The following is a 20,683-nucleotide window of genomic DNA, read 5'->3' as shown; positions in this document are numbered from 1 at the left end:
TGATTCAGGAATCACGACCGAGTAGCAATTACCCAGGCATACATTTCTCTCCATCCTAGCAAGCCTCGTTTTAATGCTCGACAGATCAAATTAAAATAGATTATTTTTATAATATATTATAAGTAACACAAAGTACGATTTGAAAATAAACTGGGTATTTTCTTGGAAAGTAGACGCGTGCCCAGCCGAAACTCAAAGCCTTACTCTCATGTTGCGCCTGTCCATGATTGTGCATAAGAAATATTTTTGAAATCATAAACTGTAGGCCTACAATTATTTTTTTTAATTACATACGCAAAATACGTGTAATTTTTTTTTCCTAACTGCTTGAAATGATGAATTGTTTTAAAGAAAGCAGTATCGAGTATATTTTTCTGATTATCTTGGTCCTTACCTTAACTAAAGCATTAACTGGTCCAGGACTTCACTCCCCCCACCCCTTTTATATTACCTCCCTTCACAAAAGCTTGAGTAGGACAATACCCCTCCCCCTCCCCCTCCCCACCCATGTTTATTAAATAAAGAGACTAGAGCAGGTCCCTGTAGTACGAAATAGAATTGATATAGACAAAAAACAACTGTGTGGATTTAATTACCAGATAGTAAATCTTAATTTTGGTTTTGTGAAGAAAGCTTCTATTGTAAACTTAATCATAACAGCCAATATATCAGCAAGGTTATAACCAACTAAAAAGTACATTAAATTGATTTTAGATAAACAAATACGCTTTTTATACCCAAACAAATAGCTAAATAAAACCGAAACACTAAAAGAAAACATTAAAAACAAAAATCAGAAAAAGAAAGTGTAAAACAAAACAAAAAGTAAATTATAAAAAATAAATAGGCCCTACCAGAAAAAAATAGAAAAAGAGAGTAAAAGAGAACAAAAACCGCAGGGAAAAAACTTGTCGTCTACGTGAAGTGGACGACAGACAGAGACAAGCCTGAACCATGAGGCTATTGAGAAATAATTGGATAAGTCGGAACGAAATAGTAGTTGTACTACAGGGGGCTGGCTCAAGTCTCGTCAGTTAGACGAGAAAGCGCGAGACTAATACAAGAACGTGAGGGGAGGATTAGCGCTGATCTACTGGACGTGGAAGGGCTACATAGTGTGGTGGAGGGGTTAAGGTCTGTTGGTCAAATTAGCTCGTAGAATTGTTTTTTGTCTGGGACATATCTAACATGTATTTAGCACATAGAATAGTTGCATTTTCTCTCTGATATTCATTATTAGATAGTATAATGGTTATATTTCCACCCATATATCCACTATTGGGTAGTAGAATTTTTTTATTTTGATCTTATATAAAAGACTAACTTCCTAAAAATATTTTTTTTCTGAGATGCGCAATTACAGACTACATGTCCTATCGGTGCAGCGCTAAACTACAATCCCGAAAGTCTCAAGTTCGAATCCGGTTTAACCTCAGTGGAACGTCCCTGAGTCCACCGAGCTGTGATGGGCACCTAACTTATGTTAAGGAAAGTTAAGGTGACTGGGCATAGTGCTGACCACGCTATCCCTTCATATGCTGGGGTCAAGAAACGAATGAATTCTACTTCATCTGTCCGATGGATCGCTAGATCTAAAGAGGAATCTTTACAATATGACTTAAGCTCTTACTTTCACTAATTTCTTCTGAGAAATAAAAAAAAAGGACTTCAGTACGTAACCGTTTTCAAAACGATTTAGCAAGCATTAAAACTCGACCGTCTCGGAAGGCGATCTCTGGATGCTGTACGCTGTTTGTTGTTTGTTAAGATGTTTGTACAACAAAAAGGCGAGTCGATGACACAACAAACAGCTAACATAAGCTGGTTTAAGTAGCTAAGACTTGTGAGCTTCGGCCATAAATCTTACTACGTTTTGTTGCTAGTGGGGGGGGGGGGGGGTGTTAGACACTTTAAATAATTATTTTCTAAATTCAGTGTGTTGCGTAAAATTCCTACTTAACATTTGCCAAGCATTTTAAAAAAATTACGTTTAACCTAGATTTAATTAAAAATCTAAATATCCGTTGAAGTGAAATTTAAGCCGCTTTATATTTCAGACACTTGAGCCTAAGTCTGCCAACTCTCTCGTTATTTACTGGTGTCACCGAAGACGCTGTGCCACCGACAAATGGCTTGTAACAAAAGTCTCCCAGGGTAAAATGTAATTTGGTTCTAATTGAGCGAGTATAAACTAGAAATTTGCTGACATATTTCTTATGTAAAACCAAGGAATTTCAATTTTTTTGTTATCGAGTACAAAGTAGGCTTATATAACCGATTTATTGGATAATATCATGAAAATAAATAATATCATGAAATAAATTAAAAGTAAAGCAGCATAAAATCTATGTTTAATGACAGAAGAGTAATTCGGCGTAGAGTTACTTCCCCTCGTTTTTTAACAAATTATCTAGAACCCGCACGGAGCTATCTAAGCAAAGACGTAAGACGCCACTCTAATCAAAACCGGCAGATAATTTTACCTCTTACCTGGGGATAAAAGAGAGCGGTGTTTGATACTTAGGTGCTAAACGGTGAGACACAGCTTGAATGGATATGTACGTATCTTTTTAATAGCCGCATTCCAATGAAATATACGATTTTTATAGCCTTGTTTCATGAAAATGTACGCATAATATTTCTAGCCAAATTTGAGATGAAATAAATTAGTTTCATGTTACACAAGAAACAGACACGCTTTTTGTTAGTTGAGAACTGTTGAGAATAGAAGTTGGAGGAAATTGCGAGCAAGGATTATCTATTGTATTTGTCACAATATAAAAAACACATTCAGGAGAGAGCGAAAGTTTTTGTGTTCGCTGATTGATGCCTCAATTTTATGGTTTACGATGTTAAGTTAGGGTTAGGATTATATGCAGTACTATATGTGAGTTTAGATTCTCTCAGGTTTACAATGTTAGGGTTAGGATTATATGCTGTAGTGTTTGTTAGTTTAGATTTTCTTTTTGGCAAAAATTACCAATAGTGTTTATTATTTTAATAGTGCTATAACAACGTTCAAACCTCACATTCAATAATCTATTTAGTTCTTTAAGATATAACAGATTGCTCTCTTTTTGATGGTCTTTAGGAAACTGATGTTTTCAACAATTTGACATGGTCTATGACAAATATCATGTTTAACAATTTAATATCGTCAAATGAAATCACACGTTCAGCAACTCATTGTAGTCTATAAGAAATCACATTTAACTGTGTAATACGGTATTTGAGAAATCACACATTTAACAATGTAATATGATATACAAGAAATCACACATTTAACAATGTAATATGATCTACTAGAAATCACACATTTAACTATGTAATATGATCTATAAGAAATCACACATTTAACAATGTAATACGGTTTGTGAGAAAACCCACATTTAACAATGTAAAATGGTCTAAGAGAAATCACACGTAGGAAAATATCACCAACCTGAGTTTAAGATATTCCTTGAATCTTCTGGGTCAAAGTGACCTCAGGGGCTTGCTTTTAGTTTTCAAATTATTTCGGAATGTTTATCCGCTTTTTCTGAATATTTTCATTTATTTCCAGAATCTGAAGCAAGGTGACAAAAAAAATGTAAATACAAAAATCTTAACATGGCATAACATATTTAAATTACCGCTTTTAAAATCGGGTGTTTTTTTCTTAAACTATTTAAAATATTTTTATCACAGACGTTTTTGAAACAATAATGAAGCATATTTTAAAATTAAACCCTATATTTTCATTAATGCTGTTGTTATATTTTTATCATGCATTATTGAAACCAGTACATTGTGATAAATTTGTATTGTAAACATGTATTTGAAAAGACCTGTACAACTCCAAAGACAAAACGAGTGAAGTTGAAAAGGGGAGAACACGAGATGGTGTAAAGGATACAGTATACAATATCTAAGCAGGTCGACGCGAACTTTTAGTGTATGTTGTTTCTGTGTAACCCATAGCAACATACATATGGAGCCAAAAAACTGTTGCCCATCTCGTATCAAACTACACACTCACACAAGTCGAGCTACTTAGTTTGCTCGCAAAGGTGTACTAAATATAACGCTGGATCAAACTTTAGAAATAAACCCTACCCGAATCTTAAACTGTGCTCAAATTCAGGTTCAAGTCTTTGAGTCCACCTAGCTTTAATGGGTACCTAACTCACGTTGGGTGAATTAAAAAGAGGTATCTTTACCGTCCTAAACAATGGGGATTGAGGCGGGCGCACCAACCTCCTCACCGCCCCCCCCCTCCCCCCAGAAGTTTTAATCCCCCCACCCCCAACGTAAAATACATAAACTCAGTTCCTGACCAAAACCCAGACATAAGTGGCAGCCCTAACAGCTAACCGTCACAAAACTTGGGTATCTTGGCCTACGGTACTACTGTACGCTCCACAATATAATCATCACACCGCCTAATGAGTGTCGACAGGTGAGCGAATCACCTTTGTAAATCACAGTAATTGAGCTTTAGTGACGTCAGTTATGTGAAATATAGAGGGACGTGTACAGGTTTTTTCTAATTTTGTGTCAGCCGAGGACGGGGGGGGGGGGTGAGTAAACTGGGGTTGAGGGGGTGTTGTTGGGTAGTTCGTGACGGGATGGCGTGGCTGGTGAATAGTGTGGGTGTGTGGGTGTGTGGTAAAGGAGTGGGGAGAGACTTTAAGACTAATTAGCGTCATCGTGGCTTCAATGTTACGTTGAAAAATTACCGATCAGAGTTCTTAAACTTAATCCTCCAGTCTTATAATTTTGCCTTCGTTGAATAGCTCTAAGTTACAGTTAAGTTTAAAGCATGGACTTGACGAAGCTGAACATCTAGTAAGAGATGTCAGCACGTATAATCGCTAGCATCACAATCAACTATGCGTGATGTTTTGTCTTTGCACGAAGTATTACTTGACTGAAATTTATAAAAATGACTTATTGAGTAGGCTATATTTGGCCGCTTAATCAGGGTAGCTATGTTTTGAGAGTACAATTGATTGTTTAACCACTCTTAATGGCACGGAATAGTCCCTTTAAAAAAGGAAAATAACTGCAAGCATCCATACAAACAGAATTGTTATTGCTTAAAAATTGAATTCAATAATAAAATTTAAAAAAAAAAATAAAATAAAAAATCGCATAATTATGTTCCATTAATATTTTATGATTCTTAGTGTTATAATGTGTCAAGAAATGTTGCTGTATTTAGTAATTTTTAATTAGTCATCCGATTTCGTCGTCTATGCAAATAGCTACAAAAAAGTGAAACGGGTGGGTTTTTTTAAAGTAAAAAATGTGTTTATTTGCTCGGTACTGTATAATAGTTAGTAATATAAGTATGAGAAGTGGTTTCCAATTGACGCAAGAAATAAAAAAAATCTGGCCAGTCTTGGGTTTAGAGCCAGGCTATTATTTAGGTTTAGGGTCTATATATGGTTTTCATTTCTTAGGCTTGTGCTACTTCGCGGTACAATTAATCTTACCGTAAAACAATCACTATTAAAGTAGCCGAACCAAACACTCCATAATAACAGCCGAATGAAACAAAAAAAAATACAACTAAAATGTGTATGTTAAAGTACAGGAAGTTACGTCACATTGCCAACGAACATGCCAGGCCGAGCAGTCAAGCTCTCCATTAGCGAGTCGGGGATCGGCAGGTGAGGAAATAAACCAAACCCCTGGCAGTCAGCAATACGGGGTCTGTTTGTGTTTGGGTTAAGTTCAGACCAGTCTGCCTGTGTTGGTCTAAGCGGGGAACAGACGGGTTGTTTACAAGTTGTTTTTATCGGGGGAACAAGATTTCAGTATAAAAACAAACAAAGGGAGCTAATGCATTTAGGCGAGGTTATTCCCCTTTGTGATTTGATTATGGGGGAAAAATACATTTTATATGCTGAAAGGGTCGAGGGTTATCACGCGAATATGCCTACTTTTACAGTACGATCATTCCAGTGAATGTTTTAATCAAACGCTGGCATGCAATCAAATGCAGAGTAATTATCCCGTTTAACGACTGCACTTCAAAGTAGTTTTTTTTTTAGATTGTAAGCACGCGATTAAGGCGACATTGCAATCTCGCTTAGTTTCATGTGTAAAATCTAACCCATTTACTGTAGTGCATATTATTATACCACACAGTAAATATTCTTTAAATAGCATTCAATACAGTTGTAGACTTCCGATAATGGTGTTACATAATATGTCAAATCATCGCAAAACACCGTGTTTTCACATATATTAAATTTAATTAAAAATCTCATTCATCACATTTATTTAAAACATAGTACAAGACATATAATCACATTTTAATGAGAAATATGCAAATGAAACATCGATACAGAGCTTAAACATATTAGTAGAAAGTGGTCAGTTGAAATGTCCATTTTGCCGAAAATGTACACATACAAAAACAACAAGCCTAAATAAGCAGTATATTTTCAAATGTTTATCAAATATAGCGAGTATCTTTTTCTTTCAATAAGTAATCACCAAGTTTGTCAGAAATAACCTTACATTAACAAAAACTTAAATGGAAAAAAATCAACAATGTACAAATTACCTCATGACAAATCAAAACAAATCGCTGCTACGTCACAGACCACTTCAGTTAGGCAAGAGGCAATTGCCACCCGACACCAACTCTTCACCTTAGGCAACCAACATGAGAACCACCCAGTCCTCTCTCCATTACCACCACTCATCCGAAAATAAACGCAAAGCAACCCTTGAAAATCTACACGGTGATAAATCAAACTCCACTTTTCGAAGTTAAAAATTCCTCAACCCAGAAATGGAGGAAGCCTCTCAACTTCTACCACTTCTCTCTTGACAATGCCATAGAGGACGTCAACCACCCAGCCTGTACCATTTCTCTCTCCACAAGAACCTAACATCCTGTACCACTTCAATCCCTACAAGGGCCTAAAGAACCTACCATCCTGTACCACTTCTCTCTTCACAAGGTCCTAGAGGACCTACCATCCTGTACCACTTCTCTCTCTACAAGGTCCTAAAGAACCTACCACCATGTACCACTTCTCTCTCTACAAGGTCCTAAAGAACCTACCACCATGTACCACTTCTCTCTCTACAAGGTCCTAAAGAACCTACCATCCTATACCACTTCTCTATCCACAAGGTTCTAAAGGACTCCGACCATCCTGTACCACTCCTCTCTCCACAAGGTCCTAAAGAACCTAACATCCTGTACCACATCAATCTCTACAAGGTCCGAAAGGACTCCTACCATCTTGTACCACTTCTCTCTCCACAAGGTCCTAAAGAATCTACAATCGTGTACCACTTCTCTCTCCACAAGGGCCTAAAGAATCTACCATCGTGTACCACTTCTCTCTCCACAAGGTCCTAAAGGACTCCTACCATCCTGCACCACTTCTCTCTCTACAAGGTCCTTGAGGACTCCTACCATCCTGTACCACGTCTCTCTCTACAAGGTCCTTGAGGACTCCTACCATCCTGCACCACTTCTCTCTCTACAAGGTCCTTGAGGACTCCTACCATCCTGTACCACTTCTCTCTCCACAAGGTTCTAAAGGACTCCTACCATCCTGTACCACTTCTCTCTCCACAAGGTTCTAAAGGACTCCTACCATCCTGTACCACTTCTCTCTCCACAAGGTCCTAAAGGACTCCTACCATCCTGTACCACTTCTCTCTCCACAAGGTCCTAAAGGACTCCTACCATCCTGTACCACTTCTCTCTCCACAAGGTCCTAAAGGACTCCTACCATCCTGTACCACTTCTCTCAACGAGGTCCTCAATGACTCCTGCCTCTGGCGCTCTAGCAGCTGTGTCTCTGTGTCTGGCACGAAAGATTGAAGAGCTCGTCTGCAGATAAATCATCAGACAGCGGGAATAGACGACAGTGCACATCAGCGGCGCTGAATCAAGTGCCAGAGGCGGATCCCAAATTTAAACGCTTCTCACGCGCATTTTCATCCTTTTTTTTAAATGGTAAAATCGTATTTAAATAATTATTTGCTAAAATCACTAAAAATAAAAAGAATGAAAAAAAATATTTCTCAATATATTTTTCAAATTGTATTCCTGCTTTAATATAGAAACCGACAATATATATATATATATTTAAATAAAATGACTCTTGACTTATTGAATCTCCCAAAAATATTAATTAAAGTGTTGCATAGATATGTTTTTTTTCCATAAGAAATCAGACAAAGAAAATAAATAGACCTGCATATTAAAACCTTTACTCATACATTATAATAATATTGTAAACTCACAAATTTATTGCTAAGATCGTATTATAGCCTACTCTAATTAAGAAAGCTTAGCGTCGCTACAACACGGATATTCAATTAGCGTGGGTGGTTGAGATGGAATACTCGCGATAAAGCTCTCACGGGTATTTGCATTTAACCTATATTATCAAAAGTCATATTTTAAAAAAAAATGTTTGGATGTATTTTAGCTGTCATGCACTTACTAAAAGAATAACTATTGAATTGGTTTTACTTTGAATAGGGCTATCAGCGCGGATATGGGTTAAACATAGTTCAAATCGTCAAGTTCAAATTATTAACTGGTAATTTGATGTCATGTTTAGGGTTGATATTTGGATATGGGTGAGGGGCATTTCAAATTTTAGACCTGAATTTTTTAAATACTTTTTTTTTTAAATTTTAAATAATTATATCAACATTGTTTAAATATTTACAAAAAATAAGTTTAACAATGCCAAATGTGATGCAGAAATTGATTTTGTAATAATTCAGTGATATGTGGTTTTTCTCCATAGTTTCAATTGAATACAAGACCATTGAACTAGACTGTGGGTGAAGCTTTTTTTTCGACGAGGGCAGCAAATATGGGTGTCTTTGGTGTTCAGACATAAATGTTTATGTTCTTGGTATGTGTTGCTGTTGAGTTTGGTGGGAGGTAAGTAGACACAATTAAGCAAAGTGCCTATTTTACAAATGTTTGGCCTTACGATTAAGCAAAGTGCCTATTTTACAAATATTTGGCCTAATATCTTGTGTTTTGAGTGGCCATCTTGAATATCAAATGGACCTGAATGACAACTTTTAATGTTATGTCCCTTAGAAAGGGAGCCAGAAATAAATATAAGAAGCTTTCTGTGTGACCATACTTAAAATTTTGTTCATTTGCAATATATAATTTCAGAAGAATATATAATTTACAGGTTGTGTTATTTTGATACCTTTGATTATTAAAATATATTATTTCAAGATCATAAATATTTGCAAGTTTTCATCTATAATATACCATTTCTGTTATTATTTTAACACAAAATATAATCTTGCTTTTTTTAAAATTATTTTACACAGTTTTTTGAAAATAAAATTTAAATTTAATGTTAACACTAAGAGTAGTTTCCCTTTTCTAAATCCCAATATATATATATATATATATATATATATATATATATATATATATATATATATATATATATATATATATATATATATAAAGCAATGTATGTATGTCTGTCTGCGTGTCTGTATGCATTACTACACCTCTTATCACATCGCCGTGAAACTTTGGGAAGTTATTGAGAATATTCCTGTGGAGGTTTCTGCGAAAAAAAAATTTCAAATTCGCAGGGGTGGCGCCCCGGTAGGGTGTGATTTTTCTTTATATACGGTATATAAAAATAATGAAAGTGAATTGCAGTGACACCGTTCACACGATCGCCATGAAACTTTGAGAAGATGTTGCGAATATTCCTGGGGAGGTTTCTGCGCTAAAAACATTTTCAAATTCGCCGGGCAGGGCGCGATATGTTTTCTCTATATTTATGGTATATAAAAATAAAAGTCGATTGCGGTCTCACGTTCATCCGATAGTCATCAAACTTCAGGGACTTGATTAGAACACTCCAGGGAAGGGTTCTGAAAAAATAATTTTTAATGTCGCATGGGTGGCGCCACGGGAGGGTGCGATTTTTCTCTATATACAGTATACAAAAAATAAAAGCTGATTTTGGTTTAGCACCATTCGTCCGATCGCCATCAAACTTTGGTGAGTTCATTTGAACACTCTGGGGAAAAAAAGCATTTTTATATTCGCAAGGGCGGCGCCACGGGAGGGTGCGATTTTTCTTTATGTACGGTATATAAAAATAAAAGACGATTGCGGTTCGACACTGTTTATCCAGGTGTCATAAAACTTTAGAGAGTTGATGAATACTCCCGAGAAGGTTTCTGGGGTGGAAGAGGGGTGGGGGTGGGTGGGTGGTGGTGGGAGGATTTAATTTTGCATGGGTGGCCCCCCGACAGGATGTGATTAGGTGCCCTGGTCTTTCCCGTGAGCACTATGGCGAATACGTTCGGTCTAAACAGTGTGATAGAAAATGGATAAGATGGGGCGTTACAAACGCTCACTCAATTGAAACAGGCATGTCCACCGGCGCCCTTGTAGGGTGCGATTTGGCTGCAAACAAAAATTTCAGTTTCAGCCCCAAAAGGCTCACATGGGCCGCCGAGGGCCATTTAACACGTTTTATTTTAATAATCAGAAAAATTAACCAAGGTTAGATTATTAACTGGGATGTTTCTTTTTGTCCGTAAAAAATCCAAACAGTTTCGTCACTTTGCGAATGATGCAATTAGCATCTATTTTTAGACAATCCAATCAGAAATTGAGATCGAGCATCTAATAATAGACCATTCGTAACACTAATATATTGAATCAGTCACACTGATGTTTAAAACACGTCAAATAGTTTTTTTATGTGTTAAAGAAAAAATCCTGTTCATTTGTGTCACTTTAGTGAATAACGCAATCTGCATCATTGTCAACATGATGTTATTTGGCATGATAGATCTGTTAGTTTTAAGGAGCCAGGGTAGGAGCCTATGCGGTAGTGTAATCGTGGGGGGATGCTCTTGAGACCCCCTCCCCCCCCCCCCCCCCCGCTACGTCCCTGACACATGAGCGGTCACCGAAGTGTTTTCTACCTCATTATTTCGGTGAGTGATTAATGTGCACTCAGGTTTTCATGCGGTAGTGTAGGTAAACCCGTGTCCCGATATGTATGATCCCAGCGCAGGCATTGTTTACATTAAAATAACTCACTTTTAGAAAACAAGGTCACGAGTCTAAGAATATAGGATTGGTAACGCATGTATGAAACCCTTCTTATATATTCCATCAGACTTTTCTTCTATTCCCGCGGCAACGCGCGGGGACGGGTACGCTAGTTAGTAAATAATTCATTGTCTTTAGTACTGAACATAATAAGAGTCAAATCATTTTTTTTATATTCTTATTTACGGAGAATACAATCAATAAGAAACAGACTTTTGACAGTTTTACACCTCCCTACTTAAACGCATGCGAAATATATAGGATGTATTGTGATCATAGTACAAATCGAAATTGAGATTTCGACAAATTTGTCGTTTTACAACCTTTTGGGATTGGAAAAATTAATTTAATTTTTGCAATCCTGTTCGTGTCTATGTGTGAGGGTGTTTATGTACAGCACAGTTAGGTTGACATACATATATATATATATATATATATATATATATATATATATATATATATATATATATATATATATATATATATATGTGTGTGTGTGTGTGTGTGTGTGTATTTTGTCAAATGTATAGTTTTCTTTCAACGATTGGGCCAATCGGGTAATCAGAAATGGTGCTTACCACTTCCGGTTTCTCAAAAGCCCAGGGCCTATATGAAGTAGAGCTCATCAGTTTTTCTGCCATTGGCATGTTTGAGATTGATTGGTCGGTACATTACGTATGGGTACCGATTGTGACTGAGTGGACTCTCTATCGGCCTGACCACGTCGTTCCCAATTAAAGTAGGGATTAACATTTTTTGTTTGTATATAAAACTTGTCTCCATAGAAACCCAGACAGCATTAGCGAATCATAGAAAGGACAAACATTTGAGCCTGAATGGATTTTAAGACCAAGGTAACGGTTAAGATCAGGATAACGGTCAGAAATAGGTCAAGCTTAGGCTTTGTTAAACATTGGGGTTAGGATGTGGTCAAGGGAAAGTGTGGTCAATGCTATGCTCAGCCTCTAATACTTTCTCGTACTGAGTCAGGTGCCCATCATATCTAGATGGACACTTCGAAGTCTTACGTACTCGAGTTAAGGATCCGAATTGAGACTTTCGGTTTCGCAGTCGTGCGCTCTACTTTCCGACCACTCCGTCCCATAACATTAGACATTCTGGCCGAATTTACCATCGAACTTGTATATGATATATACATACGACACATTTCCGTGAATGCGAAGTTATGGATTAATTTACGAAAGCGAAGTAAGTCACAGTTACCGTTCTTAGTTAGAACCAATCGCAGTTATCCTTCTAGAGGTAGAACCGGTCGGCCCGGTTATTACGTCACAGAAAATCGAATTGCGATTAACACCTGCAACAATGGCTACTGTGGTCTGCGAAAAAAAAAGAGGTTTGACGGGCTACATTTTCCCAGCATTAAGTAATCTTTTTATCCGGACATACACGTATTTAACTGCCTGTGTGAATAATAGCTCATTTTATAACGGCCGGCTTTGTATCCTGGCAAGAGCCGGAAAGTGCCGGGAAGTCAAGTCCAGATTGAGATAAGCCTCGCGTTTTTATGTCCATTCAAGGGAAGTGACCCGTGCACGTTTATGCCTTGACGTCACCCCCTCGGCCATGTTTGTGTGGCAGGGGAAGTAAGTCACGTGGTAAAGTCACGTGACCAGCGATCGTTGAGCGCGATCAAGCTAATGAAAGTGTAATGAGGTTTGAGGAGTGTGCAGTCCATTGAACTATGGTGATGGATGGGTAGTTGAATGGACTACGGTGATGCATTTTTCACATTCAGATTGCATAGTATGGGTTCCTTTATATTTTCCTTTGAGATATTTGGACCTGAAATAATTTGCGTTGAGATTATTTTGTCCTTAGTTGATTTTTTCTGCGGAATTATCCTGAAACAATTCATGTCCTTTAAGTTCCTCTAGATTATTTTTTGCCCTAAAATATTTTGCTAAATAATATTACCTGAGATACTTCAATGTATGAGTAGGTGTAATTATCGAACTTAGATTCTGTTAAAATGAGATAGGAAATAGTTTTTTTTTTTTTAAAAAAGATCGCGCAAATTCCCCTCTCTCGCAAAAATTGGTTATCGACTAAACTTTAATAACATTCATTTAAATTTCTGAACAAAATTATACAGTCTGGGTTATAGAGTTTAGATAATAAATGTCGGTCTATTTCCGCTGTATAATTTAAGCATGATTTGGTGTCTCTATAATATGAATTCTCTTTTTTTAACAATTTTATCAGGAGAATTCCTACATATATTCGATAACCCCAGACAGGGGGTAATAGTGAAACACAGAGCCCTATACCCCACCTGTCTAACCAGACACAGAGCCCTATACCGAACCAAACCAGACACAGAGCCCTATACCGCACCTGTCTAACCAGCCACAGAGCCCTATACCCCACCTGTCTAACCAGACACAGAGCCCTATACCGAACCAAACCAGACACAGAGCCCTATACCGCACCTGTCTAACCAGACACAGACCCCTATACCGCACCTGTCTAACCAGACACAGAGCCCTATACCGCACCTGTCTAACCAGACACAGACCCCTATACCGCACCTGTCTAACCAGCCACAGAGCCCTATACCCCACCTGTCTAACCAGACACAGAGCCCTATACCGCACCAAACCAGACACAGAGCCCTATACCGCACCAGTCTAACCAGACACAGAGCCCTATACCCCACCTGTCTAACCAGCCACAGAGCCCTATACCGCACCAGTCTAACCAGACACAGAGCCCTATACCGCACCAAACCAGACACAGAGCCCTATACCCCACCTGTCTAACCAGCCACAGAGCCCTATACCGCACCAGTCTAACCAGACACAGAGCCCTATACCGCACCAAACCAGACACAGAGCCCTATACCGCACCAGTCTAACCAGACACAGAGCCCTATACCGCACCTCTCTAACCAGACACAGAGCCCTATACCGCACCTGTCTAACCAGCCACAGAGCCCTATACCGCACCAGTCTAACCAGACACAGAGCCCTATACCGCACCTGTCTAACCAGACACAGAGCCCTATACCGCACCTCTCTAACCAGACACAGAGCCCTATACCGCACCTGTCTAACCAGACACAGAGCCCTATACCGCACCAGTCTAACCAGACACAGAGCCCTATACCGCACCTGTCTAACCAGACATAGAGCCCTATACCGCACCTGTCTAACCAGACACAGAGCCCTATACCGCACCAGTCTAACCAGACACAGAGCCCTATACCGCACCTGTCTAACCAGACACAGAGCCCTATACCGCACCAGTCTAACCAGACACAGAGCCCTATACCGCACCAGTCTAACCAGACACAGAGCCCTATAACGCACCAAACCAGACACAGAGCCCTATACCGCACCAGTCTAACCAGACACAGAGCCCTATAACGCACCAAACCAGACACAGAGCCCTATACCGCACCTGTCTAACCAGACACAGAGCCCTATACCGCACCTGTCTAACCAGACACAGAGCCCTGTAACGCACTAGTCTAACACTAACCAGAACCACTCCATCACGCAGGTGCCCACTCAAGTCTGCAAACAACAAAATACCTGGCACATACAGCCAGGTGAGCTGGACACGTCTGTAACAAGTTCTTACCTCGGTGCCAGACCCGGTGTAATCAAAAAGGTGCATGCGTGTAATCAACATATGTCAACAATCATGTAGCTGATACTGAATGGCATTTTCAATCTTAGTTTTACTACCTGCAATTTTTTTATTTTTATTTTCAAATTAATATAAATAATATTTTAAAATAATATATATATATATATATATATATATATATATATATATATATATATATATATATATATATATATATGTATATATATATATATATATCAGGACTTAGATTTGAGGTAAATTACAACTATTTTTAAATTTTCCACTGCGAATGAACTGAGCCCCCAACTCTCCCTTCACAAATATGCCGTACTATAGTGACAAATTATACAGCACAAAAATTGAGAGTAAACTTATTGTCGCACTTATACCAAAGCATCCGCCCCCTTTGTCAGATTGTGATAGATCTATAATCTGTCAGTATCGACTGTGTAGGCTAATCACAGAGGGCAATACAAACAGCCCTGTATAGATGAGCCATAGAGTACATGCAAATACGACCTTCGTTTGATGAACGATCCGCAAACTTCCCCGCTGTTGGTACAAAAAATACACATCAAGGGAGCGACGGCTAATTGCATGTAGTTAAAAGGGAAGCAATCAACTGTGCCTGTGTCCTTTCAGTGGATGGAGAGATATATTCATACGCTCGTCCGTAACCTTTACGTTGTATGTCATTACTCAAGGTTTCTGTCATAAACCCTCCCAGCGCCCCTTCGCACGTGGGGAGTAAAATATTTTTTTTCTATTTATAGTTTTACATCTTTTACAATTCTCTAATCGCACTGTGACGTTATGAAAAGCGACATTAAGATAATTGAAGCAGCGTTAAATAATTTGAATAATTAGTTCTTGAGTGGGTCTAAAACTGCAGGAGGGGGGTCTGTAAGGTAATGTTCACCTGGCCATATGGAGCACGTGCTTGTATGCCAGGTGGGACGCACGCGTAGGTTTTATATATTTTAAAGTAGGCAATTTATTGGACATCAAGGGAGACTACCATTTTTTTTAAAATAAGGGGAACAACTAAGGCTCGAAATGTATCTAATATCGGTTTGTGCTCGTTGGTGTGTGTCAAGAGGGACAGGGAGGGAATTGTTATACACTGTGTGTTACTCAGCTTAGCAAAACGAAAAGCTATATAAAAATCCAAATGGATTATATTATACATTTTGTCATAGGTTTCAAATTTATGACATTTTGTATAGTAGTGGATACTTTGAATTGTGGGTTGTCTGAATGTATTTTAAGCAGGTTACTTTCAGGTAGGAGTGATGACGCTGAGTCGACTCAGGTGAAATATGTACTAGACATAAGATGGGCTAACCGTGCAATAATGTTTGTATACGATGATAAAGAAAGCCAAATCTTTCCCCTTCGACTTCTGCTACATCTTGTCGCTTAGTTATATAAACGGAGCGGTAATATAACTTAGGTATGTTACTTTGTTATAGTTTTCTTGCATTCGCATTTACCTTTTATAATTAACTTTGTAATTAAGTTCCAAACTTCTCTACACATTTTGAATTCAAAGAACACATTTTAATTAGCGTAGGCAACACCGAATAGTATTAAACGGAAACTAGAATTCAATATAAAAAACAAAATTTAAATTAAAAAAACTGAACTCTTTTTTAAATGTGGTTCAAGACTGTCGTCTGCAGGCAGTTTCCATTGAATTCCCAGCAGTATAAAATTGTATACTCTCTAACACAAAATAGGAAGTAGATTTGTTTAGTCAGTAGTTACCAGAGGTCGTAGGGTTAGAGTTCAGCTTGTCCTGTATGTTGATGTTGTGTGTGAGACATGGCTGGTCAGAGAAGTGCATCTTTTGAGGGAGTCGTCTGGTCAAAGCGGTTCCAAGTCTCGGTGGTTTGCCTAGGGGTAAGGTGACCAGGGGCTGCCATGGGGTAGAGCTCTAGGAATCAGCCAGGCCACATACTTTCTAACAAGCACTGTTATGTACCATGGTCTCAATAGGGCACCGTGAACAAATACTAAAATGATCAATAGAACGCTTCCAGTACCATCCCCAGATTCTATCAACCCATTCTCAACCCACCACAAAAAGAAAGTTAAACGCAAGCACACGTGTCTAGCTACGTGATTACCATCAACGATTAACAGGATATTTTTCAATTGAAATAATTTTTAAAAAAATAGTGTTAGTGTATTCAATTGTTAAGTAAGGTGTTTGTAAACAGTATGAGAAAAGTAAAATTGATACCTAAATTGTTACAGTAGATCATCTAAATAATAGAAGCGATAAAGTCCTGCCGATGGATTATCCTTATGAGTAGATCCTAGAAAAATGGAGTCAGTAAATCCAGGTCGTAAGAACAGGTCAACATCTGCGGTAGACAGAACACAATACAATAGAACCGATGATGTCATGGACTGTAAACTCAACACAACAGAACCGATACTACCACAGCCTATGTACTACATACACATCACATTAGAACCAATACTACCACACCATGTATATATACACATGTGTATATACCACCACCTATGTACAAATCACAACAGAACTGATACTACCACAGCCTATATACTCCACGCCACATTAGAACCAACACTACCACCACCTATGTACACATCACAATACAACCGATACTACCACAGTCTATATACCACACATCACATTAGAACCAACACTATCACAGCATTACAATACAACCGATACTACCACAGTCTATATACCACACATCACATTAGAACCAACACTATCACAGCATTACAATACAACCGATACTACCACAGTCTACCACACAATAGAACATATACTACCACAATCTATGCACACATCACAATAGAACCAACACTACCACCACGTATGTACACACAATAGAACCAACATTACCACAGCCTATGTACACATAACAATGGAAAAAAAAACTACAGTCTATGTAAATATCATAGGAGAAAACACACCACAATAGAACCGACACTACCACAGAAAGTGTAGGTACACATCACTATACTACCGATACAACCACAGCCTATAGATCCAATACTACCCACGTACACATCACAATAAAACCAGCACTACCACTACCTATGTACACATCACAATAAAACCAGCACTACTACAGCCTACGTACACCTCACAATAAAACCAGCACTACTACAGCCTATGTACACACAATAGAACCGATGTAGCCATACACTGGAACCACTGCTACGACCGACTCAGCTCTAGACGGCAACACGCAGGCCCACACGTTAACCCTTTGAAGCAGGCCCACACGTTAACCCTTTGATTCCTATCACCGCCCAGAGTCCCAAGACGAGGGGAGAGATTTGGACAGGGCAGGTAACTCTCTCATCCCCCACACGCTTATCTCCCCCTGCCGTGCTCACCTTCAGAAACACCTGAACTTTTTTTTTTACCTGGACAAGAAGCTTCGTCTAGCAGACGACAAGTTTGTTCCAATTTCTCACGTGTTTATGAGCAGACATATTTCACCGACATTTTTTCACTCTTTTTATTCACATACACTTTCTTCTTTTTCATATTTTTTTCCACTTTTTTTCTACTTTTTACTTTTTTCAATTTTTTTAAAGGTAAAACTTTTTTGTAATTTATATTTCAGGTATCATCTAGTCTGTAGATAATTATAACATAAAACAAAAAAAAAACTTATGAATTTCACGAATTCAATGAACCCTCAAAACGACGGTTTAACCTAACCAGTTTTTTTTTGTGTACAAACCCACATAAAGCTAGAGTCTCATCTCTTACTTTAAACGTCTTATGAGCTAATAATTTTACCACACAAAATAATGGCGGAAGTGAATTATAAAAGCTAGAGTTCCTGATGAAAATTTCCCTTTATGTATTGCTTCACATTTGTAAGGAAGTAATATTTGACATTTTAATTCATATTTTCCATGCAGAAACGGAAAATTTATTCAAACATTTTTTTTCCCAGCTATCACGTTCCAAAATTTACTTTCCGGTCGCAGTTTTGCTTTCAGTTGAAAGATTTCGTTGTTTTCCGTTTCTAGTTTTTAAAGATTCACCCTAAAAAACGGTAATGTGTTTGTTTATTCTGCTTGTGGTGGCTTTAAAAAGCACGGAGTGTCTAAAAACGTCTCGAGGCCTGTCAGTTCCACGTTTTTCGCCCGCGAGAATTCCGTTTAACCGCTTAACTTTTTTTTTCATTTCACGGAAACAATAAAATACGTTTTAGAGATCAACCCATTCCTACGTTTGAGAGGTGAAATTTTTATATATTTAACTGCACTTTATAAACGTGAAAAATAAACTTTCTTTAAAGTACTTATTTTAAAAATATTTTATTAGGGGACGTAATGAGGGTAGAATGTTATAAATTATGAAGGGACATAATCTGTGTAAATGAAGTTTCGCGTTTTAGGATAAAACTGGGATAAATTGAGATAACTATTCCATAAACAAAACATAATAGAGAAAAACTTAATTAAAATACTTTTTGAAAAAAAGAACATCGACGCAACCAAGTTTTACTTTTAGAAATTTAAAATTGGAGATTTGCAGCCCCGGAAAACTGTAACGACGCACTTCCCGACATAGCAAACAGCTTTTCAAACATCTTCAACAAAGAGTCGAAGACTCTCTTGTCTTCACTGCATCGCTTCAGCTAAATGAGCAAAGTTGCTAAACTAATTACCACGCCATTTTGTTTTCAAGTGCAGTAATGGGCTGTGCAGAAACAGTAATTAGCACATTACTGCTGCGTAAGTCTACAATTAAGTAAGCTGGGTGTGACGTAAGCCAAATTCCTTTTTACAAGAGAGGAGGAGGGAAAAGATTTGGATTGAAGTGGGGGTCAAGTAGGGACTAGACATGCGGGGGGTGGGGGGCGGGGGGTCGTGGAATAACAGGCTGCGTTACTATGTGATATCAGATACTGTGTTTTAATACCATCAACACTTTATTCAATATTAAAATGTAAAAGAAATTATTAAACTGTGGATTAATAGACAGTGGAATCTTAAGCTTACTGCATAATTTGTTTAGTAATTAATAATTGTAGAAGTTAACATAATGCGTTGTACAAGGATACCGTAGTGTAGGTATGAAGTAGTGTAAAGTATTGTTTTCATGCTTTGTTAACGAGTTGATTTAAATACAATAATTACTTCGTTGTTTTCAGTATTTATTGATGGTGACTATGATACAATGATATGTGATGGTTTGCTTGTATTAATATGATGGGTTGTACTTTATTATAGAAATGATGAAATGTTTCACTAATTTTATGGCCTTTTTTTTAACACGTTTAGAAAGTTATTGAGACGTATTTGAACATGTGTTTATTTACGGAGTGTGAAGTGTTGCAAGGAAAGATAATCTAGGTTTAGCACATCACTGTTACCTTCCCATAGACACGCCCACAATAAGAGTTCTCCGCCTTATCCCAGACACGCCCACATTAAGAGTACTCCGCCTTATCCCAGATACGCCCAACTTTAAAGTGCTCCGCCTTATCCCAGACACGCCCACATTAAGGAATGCTCCGCCTTATCCCAGACACGCCCACATTAAGAGTACTCCGCCTTATTCCAGACACGCCCACATTAAGAGTGCTCCGCCTTATCCCAGACACGAGTAGCTGATACTATTTGATTTTATCAAAGTCAAATAAAATTCCACGACCTTCACCTTGGCTGCCCTACCGCAAAGAAAAAAAAAAGTCGGTGGGCCGTTTCTTGTGAGTACTCAAGTTTATTTTCGTCACAACAGGTGAGCGGGTCGACCAACACCTGTTCACTTACGCATGCGCATTAGCGCGTGAAATTTCAAAACAATTCCAGTTCAGACAGGCCAGATTTTAATGAACTAATTAGCATCCTAATTATAATTCACTGGACAAAAGAAATATCGATAATGTAATAGATAAGAGACATTGTGAACTATTGATGAGTTAGAGTGGTATGGTCAGGGCTAGAAGTTGTATCACCTGCGGTTGC

The 20,683-nt window shown here is 38.0% G+C and overlaps 1 long non-coding RNA gene across 1 annotated transcript; it reads right to left on the bottom strand.

Annotated features, from left to right (window-relative positions):
* Positions 1-3,442: 3,442 nt before the first annotated feature.
* On the bottom strand, positions 3,443-17,950 carry LOC131948584 (uncharacterized). The gene is made up of 3 exons (XR_009388032.1): positions 17,872-17,950; positions 16,950-17,073; positions 3,443-3,565 (listed from the first exon to the last, which is right to left on the bottom strand). It is a non-coding gene; the product is annotated as an uncharacterized LOC131948584 (long non-coding RNA).
* Positions 17,951-20,683: the final 2,733 nt, after the last annotated feature.

This window comes from Physella acuta, unplaced genomic scaffold (genome assembly GCF_028476545.2).
Source record: "Physella acuta isolate Inbredline_101_S28 unplaced genomic scaffold, ASM2847654v3 ptg000650l, whole genome shotgun sequence".
Taxonomy (NCBI): domain Eukaryota; kingdom Metazoa; phylum Mollusca; class Gastropoda; family Physidae; genus Physella; species Physella acuta.
Note: the sequence above shows the minus strand (reverse complement) of the source record. Positions and strands in the feature narration are given on the sequence as shown.